The sequence below is a fragment of the Heptranchias perlo genome, chromosome 41 (assembly GCF_035084215.1).
Source record: "Heptranchias perlo isolate sHepPer1 chromosome 41, sHepPer1.hap1, whole genome shotgun sequence".
In the NCBI taxonomy this organism is placed as follows: Eukaryota; Metazoa; Chordata; class Chondrichthyes; order Hexanchiformes; family Hexanchidae; genus Heptranchias; species Heptranchias perlo.
Genome location: NC_090365.1, coordinates 11,487,551 through 11,507,180, shown reverse-complemented (window position 1 = coordinate 11,507,180; position 19,630 = coordinate 11,487,551). Strand labels below are relative to the sequence as shown.

At 42.9% G+C, this 19,630-nt stretch overlaps 1 protein-coding gene across 1 annotated transcript in view; it reads right to left on the bottom strand.

The window, feature by feature from the left end:
• Positions 1 to 18,165, bottom strand: part of LOC137306053 (gremlin-1-like) — a 67,670-nt gene extending 49,505 nt beyond the window's left edge. Inside the window, exon 1 of the mRNA XM_067975093.1 lies at positions 18,022 to 18,165. The gene's annotated coding sequence lies outside the window, so the exon portion shown is untranslated. The remainder of the gene's footprint in view (positions 1 to 18,021) is intronic.
• Between the last annotated feature and the right edge of the window lie 1,465 nt (positions 18,166 to 19,630).

Sequence of the window (19,630 nt, the reverse complement as noted above, 5' to 3'; positions counted from 1 at the left end):
CGCTTCATAGACAATGAAATACTTTTGAAGTGTAGTCACTGTTGTAATGTAGGAAACGCAACAGACAATTTGCACACAGCAAGCTCCCACAAACAGCAGAGATAAATGACCAGATAATCCTTTTCTTTAGTTTCACTCATTTGGTAGGACGTTTGCCTTTGAGTCAGAAGATCATGGGTCCAAGTCCCAGTCCAGAGACTTGACCACATAATCTAGGCTGACACTCCAGTGCAGTACTGACGGAGTGCTTCATTTTTGGAGTTTCTGCCCTCTTGGATGAGACATTAACCTGAGACCCCCGTCTTCCTGTACAGGTGGATGTAAAACATGCACGATTTGAAGAAGGGCAGGGAGTTCTCCTGGTGTTTTAGGCAACATTCATTTCAATATTACCAAAAACAGAATAACTGGTCATTCATATTATTTGCTATTTGTGAGACGTTGCCATGGGAAAATTGGCTGCCACATTTACCTGCATAACAGGAGCACATGAAAGGTGTGACATAATGCACGTTCTTTCTTTGTTCAATAAATTTCCTGGGTACTAAACTCTTGAAGATGGGGAGAGGAAGGGAGAAAATTAGGGGCGGGGACAAGGTTTAAAATCTACACACAGGCGTTCTGTTTACAATCGCACATGTCACCATTCTTCTTATCACATCTGAATGACTCCCAAAAACATATTTTCTGTGAATGTGTTTTTTGTGATGTTTTTTATTCACTGACTCTGTTCACTTGAATTTTTCCTGTAATCTCTCTTTATGTAACTGGAACTCTGTTTCCAGTTTAAGCAGATAAGGATTCCCAGAAGTACAGTATATAAAATTCTAAATAAACTCTGATTTTCAGTTTTTCCAAGAAACTGATGTGCTACTGACATTACTTATCTTGTCAGTAAATGAATCCACAAGGGCAGTCTAGCAGCCTTGGCCTTGAACTTGGCACATGAATAGGTCCTTCAGACCTATAAGGAATGTGAAGACATGTATTCTTCACTCCTGTTTGCACATTACCTACTATTGGCACTGCAGTTCACCACTGTTTCACCATAATGGTGGTCAGATGTGCCTTGTACAAAAACCAACTAAGGTAATAGAAGAAAGAAAGACTTGCATTTATATAGCGTCTTCCATGACCTCAGGATATCCCAAAGTGCTTTCCAGCCAATTAAGTACTTTTGAAATTTAGTCTCTGTTGTAATGTAGGAAACGCAGCAGCCAATTTGCGCACAGCAAGGTCCCACAAACAGCAATGAGGATAACGACTGGATTATGTTTTATTGATGTTGGTTGCAAGATAAATGTTGGCTTCGACACCAGGGAGAACTCCCCTGCTCTTCTTCAAAACAGTGCCATGGGATCTTTTACATCCGCCTGAGAGGACAGGCGAGGCCTCGGTTTAACATCTCATCTGAAAGACGGCACCTCCAACAACGCAGCACTCCATCAGTACTGGAGTGTCCACCTAGATTATGGGCTCAACTCTCTGGAGTGGGACTTGAACCCACAACCTTCGAACTCAGATATGAGTCATGAGCCATAACTGACATAAGGCCATGATCTGGCATGTGATAAAATGCTGTGATGTAATGATGTACAAGATGTCACCGCCCAAAAGATCAAAAAATGTCACTTTTTCCAATGACACGAAGAGTAATACATGAGACTGTGACATTGTAGTAGAGGAATTCAAAGGATACTCTTTAGTAATCAGAAGTTGCAGATTCAGCAAGGCAGCAGGACAAGAGGCCACACATTCAGAGTTATGTTCAGATGCCAAGAAGCATTTCTTTACACCTAGAAGAGTTTGCCAGCAAGTGTGGCTGAGGCCAGGACATTGGATGTGTTTAAGAAACACCAAAAAGCTCTAATGAGAAGATTGGTATTTTGGAAGGATAAGATCAAATCCACCTCTGATCACTCCATCACATCACATTAGTACACCAACATGCACCGACTCTGTCTTAATCCCCCTCAATAAGATTTAACACTTCTATATGCCTTTGCTTTCAAAAAGTTTTCCAAAAATCATAGAATCATAGAAAGGTTACAGTGCAGAAGGAGGCCGTTTGGCCCATCGAGTCCATGCCGGCTCTATGCAAGAGCAATCCAGCTAGTCAGTTCCACTTATCACTCCCTCAGTAGGTCGCTGATGCAGATAATCTACAACAATAAGAACATAGGAACAGGAGATGGCCATTCAGCCCCTCGAGAAATGATCCTCCATTCAATTAAATCATGGCTGATCTGTACATTAATTCCATTTATGCCAGCTTTCTTCCATATCCCGTGATACCCTTACCCATCAAAAATCTATTGATCTCAGTCTTGATCTTTTCAATTGACCCCCAGCATCCACAGCCTTTTGGGGGAGAGAGTTCCAGATTTCTATTACCCTTTGTGTAAAAAAAGAGCTTTCTGATTTTGCTCCTAAATGGCCTGGCTGTAATTTTAAGATTATGCCCTCTTGATCTGGATTCCCCTGCCAGAGGAAATAGCTTCCCTGTATCTACACTATCAAATCCCTTTATCATTTTAAAGACCTTGATTAGATCACCCCTCAAACTTCTGAACTCAAGGGAATGCAACCTGTCCTCATAATTTAACCCTTTAAGCTCTTGTATCATCCTGGTGAATCTGCACTGCACTCCCTCCAAGGGGCATGCTAGGCCACTTCAGAGGGCAGTTAAGAGTCAACCATATTGGCGTGGGACTGGAGTCACGTACAGGCCCAGACCTGGTAAGGGCGACAAATTTCCTTCCCTAAAAGGACATTAATGAACCAGTTGGGTTTTTAACGATAATCTGACAGCTTCATGGTCACTATTACTGTTACCAAAGTATAAACTGAATTCAAATTCTCACACTACCCTGGTGGGAAGTCCTGTTCACTGGATTATTAGTCCAGTAACATAACCTCAATGCAACTGACTGCGGGTTATGCTCCTGAGCACCAGAAAATGCCAGGAGTCTGGGTCTAAAATGAATGCAGGAGCCGCATCTCAATATTGAAATGACACCTGTGTTCATTTCAGGCGACAATCAAGGCCACCTAATAAAAAAAGGACCTGACCAATCTAGCAGTGGCCCAAACTCCCATGAAAATCTGGCCTGGGCCTCTGTCCTGCTAAATTGGTTATCGTTGCGCTCGTTTTAGGCCCATAAAACGGGCGCAATGATATTAAATTTAGACCCCAATTTTGTTGTTAAATTCACGTGGAACCAGGAAGAGCAGGGATGCCCCTCCAAGCTTCACAGCACTCCTGACAATTGCGATCGGCCCCCCTCTCTCTGTCCTGCCCACCCCCTCCCGACACTTACCCGAGGGCTGCGGCCAACGAGGCAAGTGGGACCACAATTCGTTCCTGCACAAGGGCGAGTGGAGGTATGACAGGCACCGGCAGCTCGCCCAGATTATTTAGATGAGGCCCAATTTTAGGCCGGCCTTGGGGCTCCCTGTTCGGAGGCATGTTGTTATTGCATTGCCCCAAAAAACCGGAGGCCGGTGAATTTCTACCCTGAGGTATAAAATTATGATACAAGTGCCCTGTGATGTATTCTGTATAGAAATATAAATTATAGTATTTTCTTTTAAAAATGGGAGAAATATATTTCTGAGAACATTTCTTGTCCTTGCTAATGTTTTTCTGCCAATGTCTTCCCTTCCCTGTACTAGGGTTGCCAACTCTGGTTGGATGTATTCCTGGAGGTTTCATCACTTGACCTTCTGCCACGAACCTCCCCCCGCCCAGTCAAACAACATTTCTTCCCCAATCTCCAATATTTTTACAATTAATAAGCAAAAGTGTTCAAAGAAAATGAAAAAAAAACAATTTTTTTTAATGCCCCTTTGATTTCTCTCCCGGGTGTTGCTCGCAGCAGTGTCCAGGACAATCCTAGAAGGTTGGCAACTCTACCCTCTACTGAAGGTATTGGCTCTTTGTCAAAGTACAATTCCTGTATCTTGATCAATTGGCCATTATTCATGTGTGAGCCTTGGCATTGAGAGCTGGTATGTTATTTACCCACGCCCAACCATGTCCTCACACGGCATCCACACACATGCACCTCCACCAGGGGTTGCTGGATCGTATTTATGAGCAGGAAGCCTGGCCAATTTTCTACTCTCTAACCCAAGGACACTGAGGCTAAGGGTAGCACCCATACTGGAGATCGGCCAAGGCAGCTCAGACATGGGGCTGAACCTGCATGACATGGATCAACCACTCAACGGGAGACCAGCGTTTTCAGGTCAAACCAATTGGAACGTTTCAGTTCCAATCAACTTTCCCATAACCCAATAAATAGTCTTGAAATTCCACTACTGAACCCTATAGGCACCTACTCCATACTTTATCTAAATTTGTTTGAAGTGGGGTTTCACTTATCATGAGCTCGTTAAGACAACATATTAACCTCCTAATTCCATCACCAACTCTTAATTTTTTTTCAAGGTACAGATATTCCAGCGTAGGGTGTTTTTAAATTCAGTTTGAGGAGATAAGATGACTTCTCAGAAATACAATTATAAAATTCCAGAACCACCTTGATTTCCAGTTTTTCCAAGTAACGCTTGTACTCCTAACGTCACTTATCTACGAGCAAACAGGTTCGTGTGGGCGATGTGGCCGTTGGGGCTTGAACTTGCTGTTGCTCATTAGTAACTGGCATTTTGCTTTTTGGCTGATGCACTTGGTTATTTTCACCCTACATTTTCACGAGGAGTCGTGAACTCTGAAGGAGAAGCATCAGAAGATTGTGGTGCGTGCTTCATTGATGACAGAGTGGCCTTTCCTCCCCATGACCTTGTTAGACTTTATTCTCTGAAGAACACGCTTCAGATTGGTCACTACATGTCTAGTACCAACACTGGTGCTGCTCACACCAATATTGATACCCTAGATACCAATTCAACAAAAGGCATTATTCGGAGAAGAGCAGGAGCGTTCTCCCCGGTGTCCTGGCCAATATTTATCCCTCAACCAACACCACTAAAAAGCAGATTATCTAGTCATTATCTCTGTTTGTGGGACCCTGCTGTGCGCAAATTGGCTGCCTCGTTTCCTTTATTACAACAGTGACTACACGTCTTTAATTGGCTGTAAAGTGCTTTGGGACATCCTGAGATCGTGAAAAGCACTATGTAAATGCAAGTCTGTCTTTCTTTTTAGTACCGATGCTTGGGTCAGCTTGGTTCAGTTGGTAGTACTCTTACTTTTGAGGCAGATGGTTATGGATTCAAGCCCCATTTGAGGTCTGTAGCATATAACCTAGGCTGACTCTATTGTGCATTGCTGCGTGAGTGCTGCATTGTTGGAGGTGCGGTCAATCAGATGAGACATGGGGCAGGGTTTTCCGCTTCTGTGTCACCAGCCCACAATATTCTGCACGTTCATCTTGATGGGTGGAAAACTGCGAGTGCAAAAGTGGGAAACCCTGACCATTAACTAGCGGCCTCATCTGCCTGCTCCAAGGTTCCGGTGGGTGTTTAAGAATCCCATGCCATTTGAAGAGGAGCAGTTCTCCTGGTATCCTGTCCAATATTCCTCCCTCATCCAGCAGCACCAATAAACAGATTATATGATCATTTGTCTCATAGCTGTATGTAGGATCTTGCTAGTTCCAGTACCTCACTCAACTGTGCGTTGTTCGAATGTATGCGAGTGAGTCAATAGGCTGTTGCAAATGTGGCCATCCTTTCCTGATGCTCACAGGCACATTTTCCAGCAAAAGTCATTGGAAACAGATCAAGAACACTGGCTGATTGCCTCTGAGTTGGGACGAGGCAATGAGGCCAGTGTCCTAATACCTATAGACTGTTCCCAATTCCCAATGTTCTTCCTTTGAGTATTTAATGAAGAAGCTATCTTATTACAGGATGTCTGGCCACGGGCACCTTCATTTGTCTTTCCCAATGTATTACCTGGAAAATGATTCTAGTGTTCTTGGAGAAAACATTTTATTGAACTGCCAAACATCTCTTATCTGTTACACTGCCAGCTCCAGGGTTTGAAAGCAGAACTGTACATGGGCTGCCTCATGGGTCCAGTGGGTGAACACACTGCAAAGTGTGACGCTGAGCCGTACAAACCAGGAGGGTTTTGGCATTGTTGGCCTGTGAGAACCTTCTCCCAACATCAGAGAAGGTTCCAACCAGACTGGGAAATGTGCAAATGCAACTCTGTGACTGAATTTTGACTTTGAGGCAACTCAGCATGTGTGAATCTTCATCTATGCCTTAATCTGTTGTTGAGGAATCCTCCCTGCAGTATAAATGGAGAACACTCAGCAGTGAGGGAATGGTTCAGTCGTGTCAGCTGTGGCTCAATAGGTAGCACTCTCACCTCTGTGTCAGATGCTTCTGGGTTCAAGTCCCACTCCAGAGACTTATGCACAAAATCTAGGCTGGCAGTACTGAGGAAGTGCTGCACTGTCAGAGGGATGTAAAAGATCCCATGACATTATTTTGAAGAGGAGCTGGGGAGTTCTCTCCTGGTGTCTTGGCCAATATTTATCCCTCAACAAACATCACTAGAAACAGATTATCTGGTCATTATCACATTACTCTTTGTTGGACCTTGCTATGCGCACATTGGCTGTCGTGTTTCCTACATTACAACAGTGTCTACACTACAGTTGGCTGTAAAAAGCTTTGGGATCATGAAAGCTGCTATATAAATGCAAGTCTTTCTTTCTTTCCTTTCTTCTATCTCTCTTTCTTCCTTTAAGGCACTCCTTAAAACCTACTTCTTTGACCAAGCCCTGTCCTAATATTTCCTTATGTGGCTCGATGTCAAATTTTGTTTGATAACACTCCAGTGAAGCGCCTTGGGACGTTATACGACGTTAAAGGCGCTATATAAATGCAAATTGTTGTTGTTGTTCACTATAAACTCAGCAAGGTTGAGGAATGCCTTCACAGATTCTGAAATCGGGGCAATAGACTAAGTTTGGAAATGAATTACTGAATTAATAGGCAAGTTCTCTTTGTGAGGAATATCAGTCATTTGGGTATCTGGCTCATATATACATGAACACAAGGGGGCACAGTCTGAGACTCAAAGGGAAGATCAAAAGACAGTTTACGTTTATCTACTTTACAACAAAGGCAGGCAGGGGAGTGACTAGTGTTGGCAAGTTCAAGAGGGAACTGGATAGCTAGTTTTTTTTTTAAGAGACAGTGAATGAGGGGGGGTGAGAGATAGAGTAGGATTTGGTACTTTTTGAATTTTGTGAATGGGTTGGGTCTGGTTTCTTCTGGACTGATACACTCCTATATAAATGCTAGAAAGTTTCACAACTATTGGATATTTCATCAACAAAATCCCCGACAACACAAAACTAGTCAGGAGAACGACAATATCAAGAGATAAAAATTGTAAACAGATTTACTGAATTAATGGGCCCTCATTGAGTGTGTGCTGAGGTGTATCGTCATTCGGACTGGGGCACGTGCACTCTAGTACTGCATGCATTCCAAGTAGGGTTGTGTCGCATCATACTGCCACTGGGTATATATGCAGCATGGCACTACCGTCCTTACAAGTGTTGTGTGTCGCCATTTCCATAGAGACTTGGGATGATGGCTGCTGGAAGATGTTACCTGGAGGTCACGTATGAGAGCTACAGCAGCTTCATTTATATTGTGCCTTTAACGTAGTAAAACACCCCAAAGTGCTTCACAAGAGCGTTATCAAACAAAATTTGACACACAGACACATCGGGAGATATTAGGACAGGTGACCAAAAGCTTGGTCAAAGAGGTGGATTTTAAGGAGCTGCCAATGGTGGAGCGAAGGAAATCTGGTTTGCGCAAGTGACCAGAATTAGAGGAACAGAGTTCTCAGAGAATATATGCTTACATATCCAGGGTTTTGTGCCTGCAATTATTGGGTTACAGAGAGACAAGCAGCTACTGCTCAAGCTCCATTTCCTGCAGTTGCTGGAACCACCATTCGATGGTCATGGTGCCAGTCCATGTTATGGTCAAGACATTGCACTCACACATAGTCGTGCTGCACATCAAGCCACTTATGCGGAGTTCCTACTATCTGATGTCTGTCTACCCAGGTCCACCATTTGCCAAATTGCCTAGTGACCAAGAAGTGACGATCCGCCTTGGCTAGGGGAGGAGGTAAGCTTTGGAGTTAATATATCTGCCAACGGAAGTTCACCACCGAGTCAATCCTCTTGTGGCAAACTCAGTAGTCCAATACCTAATCCAAGCAGGTTTACATCCTTGCCAGGCATTACTGATGATTGTCCAGCTACCCTGGCTCATTAATGGAATCAGAGAGGTAGATCCGTCACTGGGAGCTGGGAATCTTCCCACTCAACTCCAGATAACTTTGCAAGCCAGTGCTCTTACAAGTCAGATGGTTCTGGCCGGATAAGCAGTGGGAAGCTTGTCAGAGCTCTGTGCTGATAAACTGTACACTTTTACTTAGTCAAACTTCAACAGTCCCCCTGTGCACACTTGGGGAGCCCTAAGCCATTGCTCTTGCGAACTTGTGCCTGCTCTCTGGATTTAGGTAAGTGAGATGTGTCCCTACTCCATATTCCAAACAGAAACTCTCCCTGTGTGGTTTTCTCCATAGGTTGGTTTGGAGACTCTAAAGGGGAAGCGACATAAATACATGAGGGAGAAAGGAATAGAAGGTTATGTTGATAGGTCGAGATGAAGTAGGGCGGGTGGAGGCACGTGTGGAGCATAAGCAATGGCATGGACCAGTTGGGCTGAATGGCCTGTTTCTGTGCTGTACATTCTATGTAATTCCAGGTAAAAGCATGGTAATGGGTTTCCGTACATGTCAGAGACATGTCTGGCCAAAAAGAAACCATGGTTCTGTCAAATTCGATGTTGCTATTCCCATTGAGTAGGTATGGATGGTCTTACTAACTCAGTGGAAGTACAGGGTATGCTATCGCCATTCCAATTTGAGATGGACCCCTGGTGTGCTGCCATTATTAAAGGGATTGCAGTAAAGCTGCTAACTGATTACAGGATGATTTTAGCATCTCTTGTGCAATTTCTTCCCTTTTGCCCCACCATTCACTGTTGTGCCTTCAGCTACTTAGGTCCCACTCTCTGCAATTCCCTCCCTAAACCCCATTCTCCTCCTCTCCACCTCTCTCTCCTCCTTAAAATCCACCTCTTTGACTAAGCTTTTGGCTAACCTCTCCTTCCTTAGCTCAGTGTTCATTTTCCGCACACCTATGGTGGTGAAATGCCTTGGGATATTTTTCTAGGCTCAAAGGGTGCTGTAGAAGTGCAAGTTGGAGTCACCTCCAATGAAATGGTGGAAGAGCAGAGAGCTAACAAAAGCACAGGGCAAAACCAAGCACTGTAATCAGCTGGTGCAAAATAGAATCTGTGCATTTAGACATTATTAACGGAAATATAGAAACGTAGGAACAGGAGGAAGCCATTCAGCCCCTCGAGTCTGTTCTGCCATTCAGTTAGATCATGGCTGATCGGAATCTTTGCTCCATTTACCCGCCTTGGTTCTATAACCTTTAATATACTTGCCACATCTTTATCACAAAGCCCTCAGTTATAATACATTCTGTGATAATTATTAGACTGGTGATTCATTCTATTTTATGCTATATTATGGAAATTCACTGTTATAATATTACTAATATCTATGCGTGCATAATATATTAAAAGTCTTCAAATTACCTTTACTTCCTGTGAATAACGCTTTTCTGTCAACATTTATAATGGAAAACCATGGGGGTGGGGAGGGAATTTTCATGGGATTCTCCCATTCATCCGCTGTAACTTTGGCAGTAGAGCCACGGAAACCCTGGGAAAACAGTGTAAACACTGCTTATAATGTTTTTCCAAGGTTTCACCAAAGCTACAGCAGATAAGCAAGAGAATTCCCCACAGAAACTCCCCCCCACAATGTGTCAACATTTATAACAGAAAAACCATATGTAAACATCTTACCTGTCACACTGTCAATGAAGGCTTCCGACCACTAGGGGACGCTGTATAACAAGTTGCCATGTCTGCCCAGCAATATTTCTTCCAACTCATTTAAATAAAACATTATCAGCAGTTTATGTTAAATTAAAATAGCTTCTTTCCTCAGTTGTTCCATTCTTCACCAATATCTTTGCCATTCTCGGGCTTATAGAACTTCATGTAATGTTCACTCTTCATCCTGCTCCATTCTTCATCTGCTCCAGTTTAAATTAAATCTACATTAAAATGATCTTCTTCATCCCCTCGCAGACTCTGTTCACTACTTTCTGCTCTGTTCTTCAGCCGCAATCTACTCCTCTACTTTCTTCTCTCCCTATCCTCAGTTAGAGACCTCCTCCAATCTTACACCCCACTCTCTGCTCTTGGCTCTTTCATAATCACTCCCTGCCAACTGTTTTTTCTCTCCTTCCTGATGGCTTCATCTTATAGAATCATAGAATATTACAGCACAGAAGGAGGCCATTCAGCCCATTGTGCCTGTGCTGGCTCTTTGGAAGAGCAATCCAATTAGTCCCACACCCCAGCTCTTTACCCATAGCCCTTACAAATTTTTCCTTTGAGTATTTATCCCATTCCCTTTTGAAAGTTACTATTGAATCTGCTCCCACCGCCTTTTCAGGCAGTGCATTCCAGATCATAACAATAGATCTTTAAGACCCCCAGTCCTTCTCCCGAATACCTTCAGCTTATTTTATCTTCTTGCACAGATCATTCCTTCTAAGTTTCCTCTGCCCTGCTTTGATCGTATTGATGTTCTGAAAGGTAATTTTTCATCGCTTTTCCTTTACTTTGTTGGTGGTTTAAAACTCTAATTTTGTAAATGTCAAAACTTTATTGACTGTTCCCTTTGTGTGTGCGTTTGAAAATAAATTAATGCATGATCCATACAGTCACAACTTTGAAGTACTCATTAAACATTTATTTACAGATTTGTCATGGTGCATCAGTGCTTGCTGCATGAGGGATTGCTACCCTTAACATCATAGGCTAATGCAGCAGTAGATAGCATCAGTCAGGACAGGTCACATTAAGGAAGCATACTAGCACCATCAGTCAGCCATGGCTCAGTGGTAGCACTCTCACCCCTGAGTCAGAAAGTTGTGGGTTCAAGTCCCATTTCAGAGACTTAAGCACATAATCGAGGCTGACACTCCAGTGAGGTACTGAGGGAGTATGTTGAATCTTTATATAAAACACTGGTTTGGCCACAACTGCAGTATTGTGTCCAATTCTGGGCACCACACTTTAGGAAGGATGTGAAGGCCTTGGAGAGGGTGCAGAGGAAATTTACTAGAATGGTCCCGGAGATGAGGGACTTCAGTTTTGTGGATAGACTGGAGAAGCTGGGGTTGTTCTCCTTAGAGCAGAGAAGGTTGAGAGGAGATTTGAGAGAAGTGTACAAAATCATGAAGCGTTTAGATAAAGTAAACAAAGAGAAACTGCTCCCATTGGCGGAAGGGTCGAAAACCAGAGAACACAGATTTAAGGAAAGGCGACATGGGGCAAAACTTTTTTACGCAGCGAGTTGTTATGATCTGGAATGCGCTGCCTGAAAGGGCGGTGGAAGCAGATTCAATTGTGGCTTTCAAAAAGGAATTGGATAAATACTGAAGGGAAAAAAAATTGCAGGGCTACAGGGAAAGAGCACAGGAATGGAACTAACTGGATTGCTCTTACAAAGTGCCGGCACGGCCTCGATGGGCCAAATGGCCTCCTTCTCATTGAAACATATAGACTCTGAGGGGGCTTGATAGGGTAGATGCTGAGAGGTTGTTTCCCCTGGCTGGAGAGTCTAGAACTCGAGGGCATAGTCGCAGGATAAGGGGTCGGCCATTTAGGACTGAGGTGAGGAGGAATTTCTTCACTCAGAGGGTGGTGAATCTTTGGAATTCTCTACCCCAGAGGGCTGTGGATGCTCAGTCGTTGAGTATATTCAAGGCTGAGATCGATAGATTTTCGGACTCTAGGGGAATCAAGGAATATGTGGATCGGGCGGGAAAGTGGAGTTGAGGGCGAAGATCAGCCATGATTTGATTGAATGGCGGAGCAGGCTCGAGGGGCCATATAGCCTACTCCTGCTCCTATTTCTTATGTTCTTATGGCCTCCTTCTGTGCTGTATCCATTCTATGATTCTATGATTCTCGGTGCTGTCTTTTGGATGAGGCATTAAACCGAGGCCATATCTGCTCTCTCAGGTGGACGTAACAGATCCCATGACACTATTTCGAAGAAGTTGTTATGATCTGGAATGCACTAACTGAAAAGGTGGTGGAAGCAGATTCAATAGTAACTTTCAAAAGCAAATTGGATATATACACTTGAAAAAGGGAAATTTGCAGGGCTATGGGGAAAGAGCAGGGGTGTGGGACTAATTGGATAGTTCTTTCAAAGAGCTGGCACAGACACGATGGGCTGAATGGCCACCTGCTGTGCTGTATGATTCTATGAAGAGCAGAGGCGTTCTCCCTGGCATCCTGGCCAATATTTATCCTTCAACCAACACCACTAAAAACAGATTAACTGGTCATTATCACACTGCTGTTTGTGGGATCTTGCTGTGCGCAAATTTGCTGCCGTGTTTCCCACATTACAACAGTGACTACCCTTCAGAAGTACTTCATTGGCTGTAAAGCGCTTTGGGTCGTCCTGAGGTCACAAAAGGTGCAAGTCTTTCTTTTCTTTCTTTAACAGCCGAGCCCTATCCTGTTCTCATCCAGTATTCATTTCCATGAACTTTTACGAGCAGGAGTCACTGGCGATTTATCAGGAATGGGACCACTAGCTGATTTGTCCCTCTCAGGCTCGAGCATGTATAGCACCCCTATTACCATCTCTTGCTAACTCTGTGCAGGTCGGTTAGACTGACCTGGGTGTCACACTCGGTAGCACATCAAGCAGTATGTTTGCCCACCATGAAAGAGTATATATAATTTGTAAATGAGAACAGATGGCAGCAAATGGTTTCAAGGCTGCAACATAATATCTCAGGTGCTGGAAATCTGAAATGGAGAATGAAAATGCTGGAAATACACAGCTGCTCAGCCAGACTCTTCATTCATACAAAAGGTCTAAACCCAAACAGTGATCAGCTGGGGCTCAGTGGTCACACTCTTGTCTCTGAGTCAAAAGGTTCAAGTCCCACTGCAGAGATTTGAGCACAATATCTAGGCTGATACTTCCAGTGCAGTACTGAGGGAGTGCTGCAATGTCAGAGGTGCTGTCTTTCAGATGAGATGTTAAACTGAGGCCATGTCTGCCCTCACTGGTGGATGTAAAAGGTCCCATGGCATTATTTTGAAGAAGAGCAGTGTCCTGGCCAATATTTATCCCTCAAATCAATATCACTAAAACAGATCATCTGGTCATTATCTCAATGCTGTTTGTGGGACCTTGCTGTGTGTAAATTGGCTGCTGCATTTCCTACATTACAACAATGACTACACTTCAAAAGTACTTCATTGGCTGTAAAGTGCTTTGGACATTCTGAGGTTGTGAAAGGCGCTATATAAATGCAAGTCTTTCCTTCTTTACTGTTTCAAATTCTGACTGACCAGTTGTGGACTTCCACCATTTCCTGACAATATATTGCTTTCACACACGCATGAAAATATCACTCGCTATCCAGACCACACATTGTGCTCCGCACATGCTCCATACCAACCACCAAAAATGGAACCAATCTTGAGGTCTGATCACTATAGCAACCACCAGTTACTGGGCAACAAACTTGAATACATTTTGTTTTAAAAACTGTATTTTGAATATATTTCCCACATTCACGCACATCTCCAGCAGCGTTTCAGAAGTTGTGGTACATCCCTGGGTTTATTTACCTCAAGTAAAGACCTCATTATTCACTTCCATGTGTCAGCCCAGTATCACCATCAGTATCACCACGTCTCTGTAATTTCCTCCATTACTGGCAGCAGGGTTAGACAGCAGTTTCTGGATTTATCCCAAAATTTAGTATTTTCATGCTATGCAAATTTAGCATTTTGTCCATTTTTATCTCTCACGATATCTGTATAATTGCAGCTCGAGCCAGTTGGTAGTTTCTTGCCTCGGAGTCATAAAGTCATGGGTTCAAGTTCCACTCCAGGACTTGAGCACATAACCAAGGTTGGCACACCAGTGCAGTACTGAGGGAGAGCTGCACTGTCGGAGGTGCCGTCTTAAAGATGAGACGTTAAACCGAGGCTCCGTCTGCCCTCTCAGGTGGACGCAAAAGATCCCATGGCACTATTTGAAAAACAGCAATTTTCCCAAGTACCCTGGTCAACATTGCTCCCTTCGACCAACACCACCAAAAACAGATCAGCTGGCCATTTGCTGTTTGTGGGACCTTGTCTGCAATGTTTACTTACAAAGCAACAGTGCATTTCAGAAAGTAATTTTGGTTGTTAGGCATTTTGGGATATGATAAGGTGCTAATTCTTCTTTGTTGAAAACAGGACTCCTTCGATCTCATTGAAAGGGCTGGCATAGAGTAATGCATACATGACTCATTCCTTGATTTGTTAATGGCAAATCATACAGGACTCCCTTGGCTTTTTTGTAAGCTGATTTATAGAGACAGGTGGTAAATTATGGACTGGTTTCATTTTAGTGGACAAAAAACAACCAAACAGACATAAGTGAAATTCAACACAAAATACAGAATCCATGGGTCGTAATTTTAACCCAACTGAGAAATTGAGAGGATTGGGTGCAGCTCTGGTTTTACACCCGCCCGATTTTACTCGCAATATTGGGCGGGGTGCAAAATGGGCTTTCCACCCAATCCTTTGGGTTTCCTGCCTGGTGAGTTAGGTTAAAACTGCCCCCCATACCTTTCAGTCCTGGAGCATGTAAGAGGCGCATTGCATTGTGCCTCAGGTTGGTAGCACACACCTTTAAGGTCACAGTCCTCGCACAGTGAGTTCCCAATCCCAAGCCAACCATCACCGGTGAAGTTGGGAACGAGCCAAGGGAAAGTCGGGGGTGGGGGAAAATCAGGAAAGCAAGTCTTCTTGGATGCTCTTGTGCACACCCTAGTGTTCTGTCACAGAATCAAACTGACATGTCACATCTTGACTCTCACCTTGACTGGGGAGGTTGAGGCAAGGTGGGAGAAATGACGAAAGAGTAAGAAAATTAATAATTTGTATTTGGCAGATGGGGAAAACTATAAACAAAAAGTGAAAAAGAAAATAATGTAATCGTGCTAACTTTCAGAATGTACACATTCTTTCAAACACAGACAATTTGAAAAAGAAACGTCATACGTTTTTAATGATTAACATTTTTGAAAGTAGAATTACAATAACAATTATAGCAAGAAGTAATGTTTCTCAATCCATTGTATTTCATATTCTCAGAATAAACTAAGAAAAGTTTAGCTTGTTAGAGTTTAAAATTTAGCACTAACAAAACTTTTCATTACAAAGTGAGAGAGGGTCACCTTCCAAAAGTATAACCTAAAGTTCACAGCACAGCCCAAACATCACATCAAGAATTTCCTTTAAACTCCCCATTCTATAAAGTTCCCAGCACAGGCTCGATGGGCCGAATGGCCTCCTTCTTTGCTGTAACAATTTTCTATGATTCTACTTCTTAATACAATTGTAAAGTAACTGGTTTAACCTGACTAATTACTTTAAACAGACCAATTCAAAATCTGGTTTGGATGACTGTATTGGTGTCGAAGCCACTATCAATAAATCCAATAAATAATAGATAATCAATCAATCCAATGAGTTTGATAAATCCACATTGACTGAAAAAAAAAATGCTGGGAGTAACAGCTGCTCAGTCAGCACCTGAAAAATGTCGACCTGATGAACACACACACAAAAGATCCATCTATCTTCTCTCTTCTCCAATGTTAAAGGGCCTGCTGTGCATTCCCAGCATTTTTTTGTTTTCATATCAGATTTCTGGGATTTTCTGTTTCATTTCTTTTTATCTCCTTAAGAAATAAACATTACGGGATGGTGAGTTTGTACACATTTGAAGCATGCACAGGAATTAACATTGAATGCTTTGCTGCCTCTGATTAGCATGCAGACAATGACTTGTTTTAACTCAGAACGTTTGTAAAACAGTTTCAGAAGAGCAGGAGCCTGGTTGTCACTCTTTATGGGCACGTTAGTGGCCGTGATGAGATATTACCTGCTTAAGGGGGGGGGCATTAAAATTTAAATTTGATCTCATACTTACAGAATATCCACCCCACTGTCTTCCCACTACAGCTTTTCAACCCCCACCCGGACAAGCAGATAAGCACTCAATTTAGCATCTCAGCCAAAGGGACTCTGACGATGCACTACTCCCTCAGCGCTGCGCTGATGCGTCAGCCTAGATTATGTGCTCAAGTCCTGGAATGGAGTTCAAATCCACAACCTTCTGAGCTGGAGGCCATTTGTGGGCCTCACATTGTTAAGGGCAGCAGTGGAATATTACCCCCTTTTAATTACTTACTGGCTGGTTTGTTTTTCGCTCAAATTAATGCTGTTTCCACAAGACATAATGTAAGGTAAGTAAAGATTTGAAACATTGTGCGCCTCCCTTCCCGACTCACAACAAACAAGGCCTCCTTCAGCCATCACTGGTACGGCTGATATTAAAGTCAAGAAAATCACATGCAGCAATAGAAAATAAATGTTACTGAAAAATTCACAACCCCCCCAAATTGTACAATTGATCAAAATAACAACATATTGATTAAGTTCACTTAAGCTTCTTTTAGTTTGATTGGATCTCGATTAGATTATATTTGGTGATGCCTTCCTTAAGAGGGCACTTGCAGTACAGATTCTGGGGATCCCAGTGCCCCCCGTCCACTGGTTCAATTAAAACAGATGCAATCCAGCCACAGCAACAATCGTTTATCTGGGGTTTAGTACGCAGCTTCACCTCATGTCACATAATCTGTGGTACACTCAAGTCTGTGGTTAACCCTCCATTAATGTTGCCTAAATGATCATCAAAGATTACTTCATCCATGAATGTGTTTTACTAACAGTCAGGGGTTGGAAATGAGTGAGAGAGGCACACGAGAAAAGCAAATGGAATAGACAATAAAAGAGAGAGAGAGTGTAACAGCCAGAGAGACTCAGGCAAGGGTTGGAATGAGTGAGAAAGACATGGAAAATTGGAAAAGGCAAATGGGACAGAATAGAGAGAGAGAGAGAGAGAGAAGTGTAACAGGGGTAAGGGACAGTCAGAGAGAGTCAGGTGGTCAGAATAGGATCAGAGAAAGGAGAGACAGAGAAACAAATAGACAAGAGCTAAACTGAAAGAAAGCCAGATAGACGAGAGAGAAATAAGAGAGAGGCAGAGCCAGATAGACTGAGAAGCAATGGGAAAGAGAGTGTGCTAACCACTCCAGCTCGCTGGCTTGCTTTTCCTTTGATCGCTTTCACGCCCTACCTGGGGAATCTTTTTTTTTTGCCCAGTACAAAGTTTTACAAACTTGCCCAGATCGCACGTTAAGAAGGTGCAAAGAATTTCAGATTCTGGATGCATTTCCACTCCCCATAAATCATCCCTAAATAGTCGGCGGCAGCTGTTGGACAGAGCCCTGGTAAAGCAGCACAGGCAAAGAACAATTGAGGCAAATTGAAGTCAATAGATGGGATCTTTTCTTAAGAGTTTTGTGGCTGATTAGGAAGGTACAGGAAGCACGAATTCAACGATTAAGAATATCAAAAAGCTCCTTGAGAATTCCAGCATTAAATACATCTTATTCGGAAAATATATGTTTAAAATTATATACGTAGGTTGGCATATATATATATATTTAAAATATATACGAATGGAAAGATTTAATATTTATCGACCTGTGAAATTTCTAATAAATCAAATGCAATTGTGATTAGAAAAGTTAATTAACATATTGCTCAAATATTTTAATTTGCAGCCATCATTAATCTTTAAAAATCAAAATTGTTATGTAGATCAAATTTAAAATATGTAATAATAGGAGGGGGAAAGGACGGTAAAGTTTACTTTCCGAAGTGAAAACAGAAAGTTTGTTCTTATCTCACCTGCTGTTGTCCAGGATGCAGCTCCAGATGTGCGCTTGTAATCCGAGGTGTCGCCCAGTGACTTGCGCCGATCCGCTGTGTGTTGTGTGTGTGGAGCAGCCGAGCTACTGACATGTGTGGCGCCGCTCCACAGCAACAATCCTTAAAGGCGAACGCCCTCCCCGAGTCCGGTTTCATCACTAACTTCCAGGGAGGTGGGGGGAAAAGAAAGGTCACAGCGAAGAGTTAGTTCACTGCCGTTACTTCCACCTGTGACAATTTACTCCTCGATTTTTAGGTATCTTTAAAACGCATTGTAGCATTTTTTTTTCGACCAGTGTGCTCTTGAATTCACACTTCTAGAACAAAGAACATTGGTTACTGCTGGGGCTTTTAAACGTGACAATTAGTAGTTCTGGTCTCTTATCTATCGTGTTTAGTAAAACTTACATAGAATTTACAGCACAGAAAGAGGCCATTCGGCCCAACTGGCCTATGCCAGTGTTTATTCTCCACAAGAGCCTCCTCCCATCCCTCTTCATCTCACCCTATGCATAACCTTCAATTGCTTTTTCCCTCATGTGTTCATCTAGCTTTCTCTTAAATGCATCTTAAATGCACTTAAGTGTATGGGTCACTATACATTAGACAGAGAGTTCCCAATATAAATTAATACAATCCTGTCAGATGGGTCAGTTAACCAACCCATTTTCTGCTATTTTGTTATTTTCCTTTCTTGAAGGTGCTCACTGTTACTGGGTTATGGGTTACACAGAGCACCAGAGTCCAGGAAGGGGAGGCGGGAGGGTTGACTGTCTGCCCCCTTACCCCCCTCTTCAGACAGATTGAGAACTTGCTTTAATTCCACTCACGTGATACCACAAAACCTTTAACTTTTTTCCTACTTTTTTTCTAAAAAGCTTCGTATTCGAAATGTACCAAAAGTGACAGGTCCCATGGAAAGTGTCGGAAAACTGGCAGTGATTGAAACAGGGCAGCCACATTAACACCACCATAGAAAATTCAGAGTCAGTGAAATGTCACTCATTACAGCTTTTGCTTATTCTGTATTTTCTAAATCCCTGATGAATTTATTGTAGCAAATAGAAGCCTGAATCCTTTTTTTCTCTCAACAAGATGCAAGAGTCACCGAGCCAGACAATTGTCTTTATTTTGTTTTAAATTTGCATTTTCTGATGGGTTTTGTGGTCAAGATGAGGGTTGTCACTGTTGGCTAATGTGTGGCTATCAGGTTTTCCTGGGTCACAGTAATCCAGTCTCAAAATTGCATCTTGAACTCCAACACTTCCCAAAATCCACACGTGAATATTTCACTTCCCACATCACCCGTTATTATTTCTCTGTCTGAGGGAGCTGACCAATTTATCATCAGTTTGCGGACAGTTTTGTTCTGTGAGGCTGTGTTAGACCTGAATTGAGACTATCCTGATCTCGTTTCATGCGGGACCCACAACTAAGTCAGAAGGTTTTGGGCTCAAGCTCCACTCCAGAGACCTGAGCACAAGATCCAGGCTGACACTCCAGTGCAATACCGAGGGAGTGCTGCACTGTTGGAGGTGCCGACTTTCGGATGAGACGTTAAACTGAGGCCTCGCCTGCCCTCTCAGGT